Source organism: Lutra lutra, chromosome 2 (assembly GCF_902655055.1).
Source record: "Lutra lutra chromosome 2, mLutLut1.2, whole genome shotgun sequence".
Lineage (NCBI taxonomy): Eukaryota > Metazoa > Chordata > Mammalia > Carnivora > Mustelidae > Lutra > Lutra lutra.
The window spans coordinates 86,565,974-86,580,585 of NC_062279.1; the positions used below are offsets into that span (position 1 = coordinate 86,565,974).

Here is a 14,612-nt window from a genome sequence, read left to right on the forward strand (position 1 = left end):
GCAAAAGCTAAATTAGTCTAAAAATTATGAGTATTACATCTGTATAGTATTCCTGTGTTATAACTACACCCACCTCTTTAATCAATTTGCCATTCCAAAGTAAAAAATGATTTAGGAAAAGATGTCAAACAGACGAGAAAGAAAATCTAATCTGGATAAGTTATTAAGAAAACTGGTTCTTTGAGTCTTTCACATTTAAACCATCCTTGGAGTTTAAGAAATGAAGGTGATGGGAGGGCAGGGGGCTTGGGCCAGCAGGGAGAGGCTACAGAGCCGGACTGGATGCCACGAGGGGCACCATGTAGCCCCACAGTAAATGGAAAAGCAGAAGAATGGAAAAGTTACAGGTGAAAGATAAAGAGAAAAAGCAACAGAGACAGGTGGCAAAAAGAACAAAGTATGAGGCATAGGCATGAATAAGGGAAAAGACAAAGGGGAACATGAAAAGTGGAGGAAAAGGAAAAAAGGAGAGAAGGGGTCATGGAAAAAGGGAGGCAGTACAGAGGGTGCCTGCCGGGAAGGATGAAAAGGAGAGACACCCAGAGAAACAGAGCAGCTCCCCCATCATCAGTGTTGCCTTCTTCATCTTCGTCTCTGCTTTTTTCAGATGGCACACTGACAGAAGATTAATTCAAGTCAGCTGCTGAAAATAATTATTGCATTATGGGAGCAGTAATCATTATTTAGAACATGATTAAATATGTCTGCACCTATTGACTCTGCCTATGATTTATGTATTTGTTTAGTCAATAGTCTAATGTAAATGATGTAATTAATTATAGATGGTGGTGTCAGGTCATTGGTGAAAACAATCTGAGGAGAACAAGGGCTCTGTTTTTTTCATGACAGATGCAGGGGGGGGTGGGCTGAGTTGAGGGAATTCCAGGGGAACTTTTTCACGTGTGAATGGCGGCTAGGATCTCAATTTGCATGTTGTCTTTCTCTTGTTCAGCCTTCGTTTAGAAATTGAAATAACTTGTTAAGCAAAGGGGAAGGGAGCACATGATTGCCAAGAGGACGCCTGGGACTTGGGCGGGTGAGGAGGTAAAGAGCCAGCTGCTCCCTAACACAGGGGAGCGTGGCACCATCATTTACCGCTTCATAAAATTAAATGTTTTCCAAATTAAATCAGTAGCAGTGTGCAGGAGGCCTACTATCTCTAATAACAATTTTTCAATCAATATTAGGGGCCTTGCTGTTTGAAATCTAGGCAGAGAAAGTTAGCATGGGTTGGGGAGGGTGCACTGGGGGAGGGCAAAGGAGAGGAGGTGGAAACAAGGTTTGAGTACTGAGCCTTTCAATCAAACCAAAGGTTTAAAAAATATAGATATATATGCATGGTGGATTCGCCATCACTGTGAGTCTATTCCCCGTAGATTTTTCTCTTAACTGATAATTCGGTCAGTCACATTCCTCAGAGGGAGGTCACAGGTCACCCCAGCCCCTGTCAGGCCTCAGAGAAACCATTTCCATTTTAATGCCACAGCTATAATCTATCAAAGATGTGATGTACAAGATACAATGAATTTAAGTGGTCTTCATATATCACTGAGCTTTCATGCCTTCACCTGGGTAATAGTCTGAATTACTCTCCCTACCTCACAATCTGTCACCCCCAGTAAAATAACTGCCATGCCGGTGTTAATGGCAGATTTGTCCAAATTGGGGCCACAGTAGCCAAAGTCATTCTACATCATAAACTTTGGCATTCAGTGCTTAGCCTGGAAAGGGCCCGTAGCTTAAAATTCTTCTGTAAATAATTCTGCAGACAGGCTCTGCTCATGTTTTTATTTATAAGCGCTAAAATAAATCTTGCTAGGGCTGCACACAGCCTGCCTTCTCCATTTCTCTCTATCTAGTCCTCCAGCCCTCTCTCTCTCAAGCCCATCTAATCTGACCTGTCACTTTTCCCCAAAAGGTGTCTAATAGACACAGGTCTCTTCCTTAGACAATAAACACAGCAGAGTTCAGAAGACAGCTCATAGTTACTGACCTTCTCTGCAACTCAACCGTTAACCCTTCTTATTTTACCACTGAGTAGTAAAAGTCCTCTAATTTTACCACTAAGGAGTAAAAGTAGTAAAAGTTGTTGACACATATATCTCCCCACTAAACTACCCCTGACTGTGAGACTGGTGCATTGCAAACCTCCAGAGGTGGAGGGCTCATGTGTCACCTTATTCAAATAGGTTCATGCATTCCTCTCTGTTTCTATTGTTTTCACCAGTTCCCTGATCTACCATCACCAACATCCAATCCACAATTTCACTTGTGACTTTTAGATCAAAGGGGTCAAGATCTGGGTTTGGACCCAGTGTATGAGTTTCAGAGGATATCTATCTTAACCTGGGAAATATTTGCCATCCCACCAATGGATCCAAATAACAGAAAAGACTATACAATCGTTGATCATTTAGGTTCTAAAACCCCTTTGATCAGACCTAGAAAGACAAAGAAAGTTTAGATCAGTTGGCTACAAGCACTCACCTTACCAAAGCTCCTGTATACACACCTTATAAGTGTAGCACATACATTTGAGAAAGTCAAAGTACTTACGCAATATTGACAGCAGACCTTGGTTTCTGTGCATCAGTCTAACATGATAAGAATACAGACTCAAGATGAAATCTCATAATATATTACATATTTTCCAGGAAAGCGGCAGTTTTATTTTATTCACAGATCCTAGTACTAAAGCCACCCAATGCTTATAATTAACAGCCACAGATTAATGTATGAAGACTGTTAGTTCTTCAGAAGACTCTCTGCTTCTATGTCATTTAATGGCTTTCTGTACCTTGTTCTTCATATGTGAAAATTGGGACCATTAGGACTCATAGACGTTTTATCTCTCAAAGCTATGAAAAGGATTAATGAAGTAAGGTTTATAAAATGTCTTGGGCCACTCACTCTTTCCATAGGCTATAGATTTCTAGAAATGGAGGCAAAGCTGTCTAGAAACTCTGATGGCTTGGCTAAAAGGCCAAAAAAAGTCAATAGAATTGAAATTATTTAGGAAAGCTTCAGACAGAACATGGAGCAGCAATTATTCCTTCAGGTTTCAGACCATTTGTGTTTAGCAACAACAAAAGAGTCAGCCCTCTAGTTTCTGATAGCACTTTCATTAAGGTAAACAGTATATTATTCATGCTGAGGGTTTCTCCAGCAGGCTCTGTTTGCTTCCACTTTATCTGAGCTTCTTTGCAGTGAATTGTAAACTCAGGAGATGTAAATTAGAAATATGCTCCCAGCCAGTCAAAATCAATGAAAACCCTTCCCTTCAACTAGAAAGAAATTGTAATAAAATGAGGTCAAAAGAAGGAATGTTCTATCAATGTTCTTGATCCCACCATAGAGCAGACTTTATTGGATTTTCTTCCGGTCCATTCACAAAGTATGCTTTTAAGCACATATCATACAAACACATACAGTTAAAAGATGGCCTCACTCTGACAGAGTCACATCGCAGCAAGCCCCTGAAGAGAGAGCACATCCTGTGAGCATAGATAACCCAGGAAAACACTCTCTCATAACTCTGCACACTTTCTGGCCTGAAAGATTCTTTAAATTGTTAGGTATTTTAAAAAAAAGAAAAATCATTTAACCTGATTCTCCTCTAAAAGAAACTAGAACTTGCACAAAGAATTCTAAAATTCCAAACTCCAAAACTGTTTTCATTTTGTCCTATTAACTTTCCTTAAAAAGATATACCCTAATTTTATCAAGTAATTAACTTCACTCCCCTAACATGGAAAGAAGTGAACAAAGAGCAAATTGTATGGCCCAATATTTAGAAAATCATCCTAGATTCTCAAAGAAGGTAGTGAAAATGCCCATCTAGGAAGCACCTGTTCCCCACTACCCCCACCCAATGCTGAAAGGTCAAGGTTTAAAAAGATAATGGGGTATATGCCAATAACACTCAGATTTTTTAAAGTTGTTGCTTTTCCTGTGGGAAAATACTTACCTTGTAAAACACGGTGGAAGCAAAGCTTCAGTGACCCCACATGTGCACACTTTAGGAGTTTACAAAGCTCCTCTGAGGCAGTCAGGGTCAGATCAGCAAAAAACCTGCCACTTTTCACCTCCCCAAAAGTTTTCAGCTAGAGCCAGAGCTTTGCACTAGCTCAGAACATGGATATCCCCTAAATAACTATTTCTCAAACCTCAATGTGTCTAAAATAAGATGCCAAATAAAAAACAGGATGCTAGCCTCTATTTGAATTTCAGAACAATAGTTTTTTTAGTACAAATATGTTCCAAAGATTATATGGGATATACTTATCCTTTAACATGTTTTTCTGTCTGAAATTCAAATTTAACTGAGTATCCTGCGTTGTGGTTTTTCTTTTTAAGATCTTATTTATTTATTTGAGAGAGAGAGAGAGCACAAGTAGGAGGGAGGAGCAGAGGGAAAAGGAGAAACAGGCTCCCCACAGAGTAGGGAGCCCAATTTGTGGCTTGATCTCAAAACTCCAAGATTATGACCTCAGCAGACAGCAACTGCTTAACTAACTGAGCAACCCAGGCACCCCAATATCTTGGGGGTTTTGTTTGCTTGTTTTTTTATGTTTTGTTTTGTTTGCTAAATGTAGCAATCCTAGAAATAAGAATTACTTGGATGTTTACAATGTAGATTCTCAGTCCCCAAACAACATAGACTTGAATTTGATAGTTCTATCATGGGTTCTCATGATATCTATCTAACTCATGATAGTTCTATCATGAGAAAATCTCACTTCTTAAGTAAGCACAATGGAAGATTCCATCTCAGTCCAACTTGAAACCGCACTTTGAGAAACATATCTTAAATGGTGGACTGTTCCCTAATATACCTTTCTATACCAGCTGCAAAATGTTTTGAATTTAAAGGTGCTAGTTATTACAACTTTGCCACGGGAAGTCTAATATGTTTGTCTCCCTTCTAAAATCTCAAAAGATAGATAGAGTCCTTGATCTCCCAGAGGGGATAAGCACAAACAATATGAATTTCTGTCAAGGAATAAATGGAGCCTATTACCTCTTACTGGTAATTTTCCTTTTTCACATATAGAATAAACTGATTTCTGTTGCTGTATTTCTTTTGCAACCTGGGTATTATTTACAATAAATTGAATCCTTTCCATGCTTGACATATTACACTGATCTATGACTTTGCTTTCATTTTGTCCTGTTAACTAGAAACCCACTTCATCATGAAATATGTTCCTCACACTTTCCTCCATAGTGAGTAAAAACATTGATAAAGCATCATAAATTGTAGGTCATTTCTCAAATGCTTCCTGTTACAGTGAGGATTGGGAGAAGGAAAAGTAAGTGCTGATCAATGGCCACTTGATAAAATTTATGCTGAATGTATGGACAGAAAAGCAATGGATGTATTAGAAGCCGTATCATAAGATGCTTTCTCCACATCCAGACTTCATTCTTTACTTCATAATGCCAAAGGCAATTCAGTCTTCCTCTCTCCAGCAAACCACCCCCCCCCAAAATAAATTAATTCATGGAAACTTCTAGCAGTGATTTTTGCCTAAATCACCTAGACAACTGAAAACGAAGCAACATACCTAATCTACCAAGATAGCTACCCTGTCTTCCCCTTTATTTCTGTGCAAATCTTGGATACCTATTTTTGCTTAAAGCCTCATTTGGACCAGAGATTTGAAAATAACACTGATCTCAGAACATACAATATCACCAATATAATGAGATACGCCAATGGACTGTGTGCCGATAAATCTACCAGGCATTTCACCAGGGTTACCTCAGGCAGGGTTTTATAGCAACATTTTAGAAATGAGGAATTAATGGTCAGGTCAGGCCAAAAGGTAAGGAATGGAAAAGAATGAGAGAGAAACAGGGGAAGAAGAAAAGAGGTGAAAAGGGGGGTTATAACAAGATGACGTCCTCTAAAACCTATTTCACCTACATTGTCTCCCAGTATTCTTTAAGCCCTAGGCATAGCAGTAAATATCTGACATCCTTGAATATTCCAAGGAAATGATGCTTTACTTTGTCATAGTACAATATCCAATGTATCAACCTTTCCATCCCTGGAAGCTGTGCCTTAGTAAAATTAAAATGTCCTTTATGAGTAAATTCAGCTACGAAAATAAGCACTTGCCAATATGCCCTAATAATGCAATGGCATAGAGTACTCAGTCTTAAACCCTGCAGTGTTTAGGGTGGCGTATGCCTAACACAAGAGGCTAATTATTCCTCTGCCAAGTCTCCTCAGCCACATATTGAGGAAAATGAACCTGCCTCTCAGGATTGGTATGAAGAATAGCTTATAAAAATGAGTGCGAAACCCTTTGCAAATACCAAATGCTGTATGAATGCTAAGTAATAATAAAGATCTATATGAATGCAGCAAAACAGCCCAACTTCCAGGTGCTTTTTCAAACTGGACACCACCCATTTAACATTCATCCATCATTCACCTTCAGGCATCCCTTTCTTTATGAAAAAATAAAATGGGCTGTCTGCATTGCAAGGAAGTGGAAACATTGAATTTCAAATCATGTAAGTCCCCATATCTTGACCATTTGAAGTAATGGGTTATGCTATTTAGTTAATGAAGATAATGCTCATGAAGTAATAAAGGGGAAAAAATACCAAGTCCCATCATGATTTTGTTTTCTGCTCAAGGGCACAAGATTCCAGCTGCAAGATTTTGGAGACATCATAAAGATACATGGCACACAGTCAGCATCACAGAGTAGGTACTGTCATTATGCCTGTTCCTAACTCCCCGAAGAAGCCACTTGTCTACAATCCCCAAGTATTGTCTATGTGTTGGAAAACAGGGGAAGAAGAGAAATATGAAATTCATAAACAACATAACAATGATGACTGTTATTCTGAAGTCCCTTAAAACAAGAAGGATAGAAAAAAGAAGGAGGGGGAGGAGGGAGGGAAGAAGAAATGAAGGGGAGCAGGGAGGAAGGAAGGTGGAGGGAGGGAATGAGAGAGGAAGAGAGGGAGGAAAAAGAAGAAGGAAGGAAGAAAAAGAAAGAGAAAGAAGGAAGGAAAGAAAGAGAGAAAGAGGGAGGGAGGAAGAAAGGAAGGGAAGAGAAAGAGAAAGGAGAGAGGAAGGAAGGAGGAAAGGTGGGAGAGAGGGAAGGGAGGAAGAAAGGAAAGGGAGGGAGGAAGGAAGGAAGGAAGGAAGCTCTTCTCTAGCAAATCCTTTCCTCCAAAATATGATTCACTAACATGATTTGACAAGTTGTAGGTACTCCTAACATTATTTTTTCTTCTTTGTGTTCATTTGGGGAGCAAAGATTTATTGCCTCTCCTGAAAAGGACAAGGGATGCACTAGAAATAAGAATTAATAGGGTTTTTTCTTTCCCATTGCCCATCTTTATAGAAAAGCATTACTTGACTAGATTCTTAATTCTTTTTGGTCCCAAAATACAGTGAATCTTTTTCTACAAAATTAAATAAAATTTGAAGACAGAAGCAAACAGCAGTCATGTTGTAGGGCTATGGTAGGTGATACATTTAAAAGTCAAATCCTCTCCCTATGTGAAGTTTTCTTTCCACACTGTCAATAGTCCCTGTCACTAGACTGCCCTCCTCTTTAAATGTAGTGTGCATAAATCTGCCACACGTATGAGACATACTGTATATGGATTTGCACTGAATGTACTCTAAGAAAAAATTATGTAAGATTTCACTCATAAAATACCAAGCAATTATTGTTTAATAAAACAAAAAAAAAAGAGGCTGGGTGGGTCCTAGTCTGCATCGATATTTGCAGGTATCTAATAAAGTGCTCTATGAAACAAAAATAAGGCAGGAAAGCCACAGACTCTGCCCATAGAGTTCTAGTCCTGGGTGCAAAAGAAAATATGTTTGTTTCCTTCCTGTTGGGAGGTAAGTCAGTCTAAAGAGAAACAGTTTAAATTTATTCTACATGTACTATATGAAACTAATGACTGTTATTGTGACTATGTTGTAATATTTGAGTATGACTGTTATAATGTTTTATCGCTGGTAGAATAGGTACAACCTCCTGATATATGCATATTATATGCATATACATTCTTTTAAAGCAGTCCTAGCTCTGGCTATTAAAATGGCAGAAAGCCTCTCAGCATTTCCATTATAAAACCTGATTTTCAGGGATTTATAACTAAACTGAAGATTTCCTTCAGGGTGAAACAAGAATCACCAGGTCTCAGCTCAAAGCACAATTTTGCTTTCAGTTTTCTAGGAAGTTTGGCTTGGTCATTATCAAGTTATGGAAATGCAAAAATAAATAAGTCAAAGCTTACAGGGATCTGGCTTTTCCCCCCTTTTTTTAAAAACCCTCATGGAGCTTTCAAATAGCTTGGTTTTCTGAAATGACATTTAGTCCAAAATATGGATTTCTTTCTTAAAATGGCTGCAACTTTGACATTTAAAGATTGGTTATTACACATGCATAGAAGCTGCTTCTCCAAAAGATACTTGGCAGTACTGTGCAATATTGTATGTATCGTGCATACTTAATGCCCACTTTCCAAATGACCCTCTCCTATTGCTGGGAGGAGGAAATAGCTTTTAATAAGAATGACAAATAAATTACCAATTCAATTATTGTTTTATTATATTGTACTCATTAAAGACTGACTGAGAGTAGCATAGATTAGGCAAAAATTACTGAATTTCATGCACCATTCTAAAAGCAATTATTTACTTACAAATTAATATTAGATGAAAGACCTTAAATACCCTGCCACTGAAGACTTTTGGAAAACCACAATGGTAACTCTTCACAGGGTCCAGAGGCATAAAAGAAAATAATTAGGATCAGGATAATGTCTAATAAGCACTCAGGGAATGAGCCATTATAGTTTCATTCAAAGAAGACATTATATTGCACATGCTCTACAACATATTTAAAAACATACAGGTTTCAATGAAGTCTAAATAGGCTCATTTTAAAATAAAACTTAATTCATTCTGACTCTCACCTACATGGTATTTCTTTCCCTTAACAAAAATGTTGGTAAAAATACACACTGGCAAAAACACACGTTTAACAAAATGTGTTTAGAATGTGTGATCAAAAAGCTTTTTCAAAGTCATCTGAATATCACCTCTATGACAAATCCAAAGCCTTTTAGGAGTAGACAAAATATTTTTTTAATTTTTTTATTTGAATATACTTGACACACAAAGTTATATTAGTTTCAGGTGTACAATTAGTAATTCTACTCTATACATTATGCTATGCTATGCTCCCCACAAGTGCAGGGACCATTTTAGACAAACTCTTTTGAAATGTAAATAAGGCTAGCAAACGAACTTGGTTTCAGCTATAAACTAATAGAACTGGCTTGGTTTGGGGGTTTATTCTTTATTCCTGTGGCCCTTAAGCCCAAGCTGAAAAAAAAAAAATTTTTTTTTAAAAAAACAGAATATGGAAAAATGTTTTCTGGAATGGAACCATGATGGGAATGTGTGACTTTTTTCAATACATGAAATAAATATTCCATGCCTACGACAGGCCAAATACTGTGCTGGGTGTGGGGATCACAAAGATACCAGTCATGTTCTCAAAGATTTTATCACCTACAATCAATATATTTTTATTCTTTTAAGTTAACATTCAAATTTAATCATATGCCTGTAACATGTACTCATGAAACTACAAAATTTTGACAAAAGACATTTCAGTTCTTGTTTCTGCTCAACAAACAACTGAATGTGTATCTTTGGGAGGGTTTGAACAAAGGGAGAAAGGTGCATGGAGTGTCAGTCAATAACCTGTCAAGAGACTCTATGTTTCCTCAGCTATCTGAACTCCTTAGGAAAAAAAAAAATACATCTGTGAGAATCCGTTCAACTGCTTGACCATAACATAATTGCTAAAAATTACATATAATCCTGAAGAATGTTCTGGTTACAATGCATTTTCACCTACTTTTCCCCATTCGATCTTCACATTATGTCTGAGATATGGAGGGTGTGTACTATCCTTATTTTTAGATAAAGAAACTGAAGTTTGGAGAGGTTAACCACACAGTTAGGAAGTGACAATTCTGGGACTAGTCAGAAGTATAAAAACAATAAGAAATAGTAATAATGAGGCTTAAATGCAAATCTCTCTGAAGTTTGGATTGCCAACAAATCTTTTTACCATTCCAATAAATTTATATTTTTGTTTCTTCCATTCAGTACCTGAGACTGTCATTCACCAGCCACAATTAAATCAGCCAAAACATACCGCAGTCAATATTTCTGATGATCTTAGACACTGGTTGGATAGTAATCAGTTTAACTTCACAGTAAGACTGCTTGGGCATTACAACAACAAAAAGTACAGATCAACTTTACTGCCATCTGCCTTTTCCTGCCACCAAAGTAAATTAAGACCATGATATCTGCTCTTGAGGCAAAGAGGGTATTTGAGTGCTTGAATCACCCAGAGAGGCTATTTATAGGAGTAAAAACTTCTCTTTAAAATGTGTCTAATCTCCATGTTACTGTGCCTGTGTACATCATCACTAAATTGTACAGCAGGATAGAACTGAAGAAATACATAATTGCAGCAAATTAAAATAAAGAAAATGGTCCATTTACCTCTGCCTTTTCTTCATTCTGCTCTTTAATCTGTAAGAACAGAGGCAGATCACTTATCTCTCTAGAAAGGACACACAGCTGCATTACATATTTAACATACAGAAATAGAGTAAACATAGATACACAAAGAGTGTGGCTTATAGTAAAGTACATAGAACATTAAAAAGAACATGAGACTTACATTCAAATCCTGGACTCTAGACCTTCATCCAACGCTTGCTGTGTGACCTTGATCAAATCACCTCTCAGCCTTAGTTTCCCTATAGGAGAAAATAAAATGTGAATAATGATAGCATCCTGCTAGATCACAAACAAAACAAAGTGAAAGCGCTTTGTAAACTATGCAAAGGACCGTACACATGTGAGGTATCAATTTTAAAGTATTTTTATTATTATTTTCATGATCACAGGGGATTTTTTTTAAATGTAGGTTTTAAATGCTTGAGAAGATGGGGCAGTCATAGAACCATGACTTTAAACAAACTTTATTTGGGCGCATGACTGACTGGCAATTGTGTGCAATCATTTTAGCTGTCACAGGCCCAGAGAAATGTGGGAGAGCTCTTCCATGAAATGTTTATATTTCATAAACAAAATGATGTGCTTAACAGTCAGAGCGATGGGAGGGTTCCGGCTAATGCATTTTCCAATGTGTGAGGCAGATTATTAATGCGCTCCAGTAGCTGTTAATTTCAGTTTGCTGGAATGATTTATGGGGAGGTAAAGGAGAGAGACATAATCTAATTGAGATCAGAATCACTGTTCTAGCAGCAAAGCACCAGCATGGGCCCTAGGCATAGCAGAATGATTAATATCTAATAAGCAAATAATCCGTTAAATTATTATAAACATTACTTTTGACAACTCTTTTGTTGGCAAATGAAAGAGGGAAAAAAAGAAACAAAAGATCTAAAAATCAGTACTTTCTATAATAATAGTGTAAAGGCAGATTTTGTCAGAGCAAGGGTGATAGAGGTCATGATGGGTTTGAGGGCTATGATCAATTTTAACCACGCTGGAGAGAGATTTTTACCATAACGTGGATGACAATTGAATACCCAGAGCAGGATCCCTCTTCAGAAACAAAAATGAACACCAGTTCTCAAAGTGTGGCTCCCCTTGTACACTTAACATTACTCGTCTAGTAGGTACACCAGTCTTTTGCTATTACAAAGGTAATCAGATGTAGAGCCTAAAAAGGAGAGGTAAACAGCCCCTCTCATACCAGCTCCTTTTATTTTTTTCTTTTTAAATTTCTCTATTTTTAATTTGGTAAAATGCACATAACATAAAATTCACCATTTCAACCATTTTAAGTGCACAGTTCAGTGGCATTAAGTACATTCATATTGTCATGCAACCATTACCACAATTCATTTCTAGAACTTTTCGTCCTTCAAAATTGAAAGCCTATACCCATTGAACAATGCCTTGTTCCCCTTCTACCCTCATCTCTGAGAAACCATTTTACTTTTGTCTCTATGAATTTGACCTCTAAGGAACTCACATTAGTATAATCATTCAGTATTTTTCCTTTTTACTTAGCATAATGGTTCATCCATGTTGTTGCATGTGTCAGAATTTCCTTCCTATTTTAAGGCTGAACAATAATATTCCGTTGTATGTATATACCACATTTTTATCCATTCATCACTGATGGACAGTTGGGTTGCTTTCACTTTTTGACTATGGGGAATAATGCTGCTCTGATGATAAGTATATACAAATATCTATTCAAATCCCTTCTTTCAATTCTTTTTTTCAACTTGATTAACTGACAAAGCTGAAAGATATCTAAAGTGTACAATGTGACAATTTAATATACATACACTTTGTGAAAGGATTCCCCTCATCAAGTTAATTAACACATCAATCACCTCACATAGTTACCTTTTTTGGCAGCATGGGTTGGTCCGGTGGAGAATTTTAACAATGACTCTCTTAACAAACTTCAGTTATCCAATAAAGCATTATCAACTCTAGTCACCATGTTATACATTAGAACCTCAGACCCCACTCATATTATAACTAACCTCTGTTTCCCCTACCCTCCTGCTTCTGGCAACTACTTTTCTACCCTCTGTTTCGAGTTCAATAGTTTTCTTTTTCTTTTTTAAGATTCCACATATAAGTGATAGCAAGCAGTATTTGCCTTTCTCTGTCTGGGTTATTTCACTTAGCATAATGTCCTCCGGGATCAACCATGTTGTCACAAATAACAGGAATTTCTTTTTTTCAAGGCTTAATAATATTTTATTGTATATATGTGTATACTTATATATAATCATATTTTCTTTTTTGATCCATCCATCAACAGATACTTAGGTTGTTTCTGTATCTTGCCTATTATGAATAATGCTGCAACAAACATTGAAATACAGATCTCTCTTCAAGATGATTTTTGTTTCTTTGGGATTTATACCCAGAAGTGGGATTTCTGGATCATATGGTAGTTCTATTTTTAATTTCTTGAGGAACCCCCGTACTGTTTCCATAGTGGCTACATCAATTTACATTCCCATTAACAATGCACAAGAGTTTCCTTTTCTCCACATCCTTGCCAGTATTTGTAATTTCTTACCTTTTTGAAAACAGACATCTTAACATGTATGAGGTGATATCTCATTGTGTTTGATTTGCATTTCACTCATAATTAGTGATGTTGAGCACCTTTTCATATACCTGTTGGCCATTTGCATATTTTCTTTGGAAAAAGGTCTATTCAGGTCCTTTGGGTTTTTTGCTACTGATTTGTATGAGTTCCTTGTATACTTTGGGTATTAACTCTTTATTAGATATGTAGTTTGCAAACATTTTCTCCCATTCTACAGGTTGCCTTTTAATTTTGTTGATGGTTTCCTTCACTGTGCGGAAATTTTTGATGTAGTCTCACTTGTTTATTTTTGCTTTTATTGACTTTACTTCTGCTATGAAATCAAAAAAATCATTGTCTCCACTTCCTCATATCAGGGAGATCATATGATATTTGTCTTTCTCCGATTGACTTATTTCGCTAAGCATGATACCCTCTAGTTCCATCCACGTCGTCGCAAATGGCAAGATTTCATTTCTTTTGATGCAACATGGGGGGTTAAGGGGGTAGGAGAAGAATAAATGAAAAAAGATGGGATTGGGAGGGAGACAAACCATAAATGACTCTTAATCTCACAAAACAAACTGAGGTTTGCTGGGGGCAGGGGCTTGGGAGAAGGGGGGTGGGGTTATGGACATTGGAGAGGGTATGTGCTATGGTGAGTGCTGTGAAGTGTGTAAACCTGGCGATTCACAGACCTATACCCCTGGGGATAAAAAATATATTATATGTTTATTTAAAAAATAAATAAATAAATTTTAAAAAAATAATAATAAAAAAATAAAGAATAAATTTAAAAAATCATTGTCAAGGCAGATATCAAGGAATTTCACCTCTATGTCTTCTTCTACAAGTTTCATGCATTTTCAGGTATTACCTTCATTTTTTATCCATTTTCAATTAATTTTTGGTATAAGATAGTGGTCCAGTTTCATTCTTTTGCTGTCCAGTTATCCTGACACGATTTACTGAAGAGACTATCTTTCCCCATTGTATATTGTGGGCTCCTCTGTCTTAAATTAATTGACCATATATGCATGAGTTTATTTCTGGGATCTCTATTCTGTTCTATTGATCTGTGTTTCTGTTTTTATACAATATCATACTGGTTTTGATTATTGTAGTTTCATGATATAGTTTAAAATCAGGAAATGTGATGCATCTAAATTTGTTCTTTCTCCAGACTGATCTGGCTACTCATGGTATTTTGTGGTTCCATAAAATTTTTATGTGGTTCCATAAAAATTTTAGGATTATTTTTTCTATTTCTATTTTTTAAAAATGCCATTGCATTGAATCTGTGGATCACTTTGAGTAGTATTGTAACAATATTAATTCTTCCAATCCATGAACACAGAATATCTTTCTATTTATGTCTTCTTCAATATCTCTAATCAATGTTTTACAATTTTCAGTATACACATTTTTATCTCCTTGGTTAAATTC

At 36.7% G+C, this 14,612-nt stretch overlaps 1 long non-coding RNA gene across 1 annotated transcript in view; it reads right to left on the reverse strand.

Moving 5' to 3' along the window:
• LOC125093130 (uncharacterized) overlaps positions 1-10,835 on the reverse strand; it is a 100,170-nt gene extending 89,335 nt beyond the window's left edge. The window contains exon 1 of the long non-coding RNA XR_007125157.1: positions 10,755-10,835. This is a non-coding gene — a long non-coding RNA (uncharacterized LOC125093130). The remainder of the gene's footprint in view (positions 1-10,754) is intronic.
• Between the last annotated feature and the right edge of the window lie 3,777 nt (positions 10,836-14,612).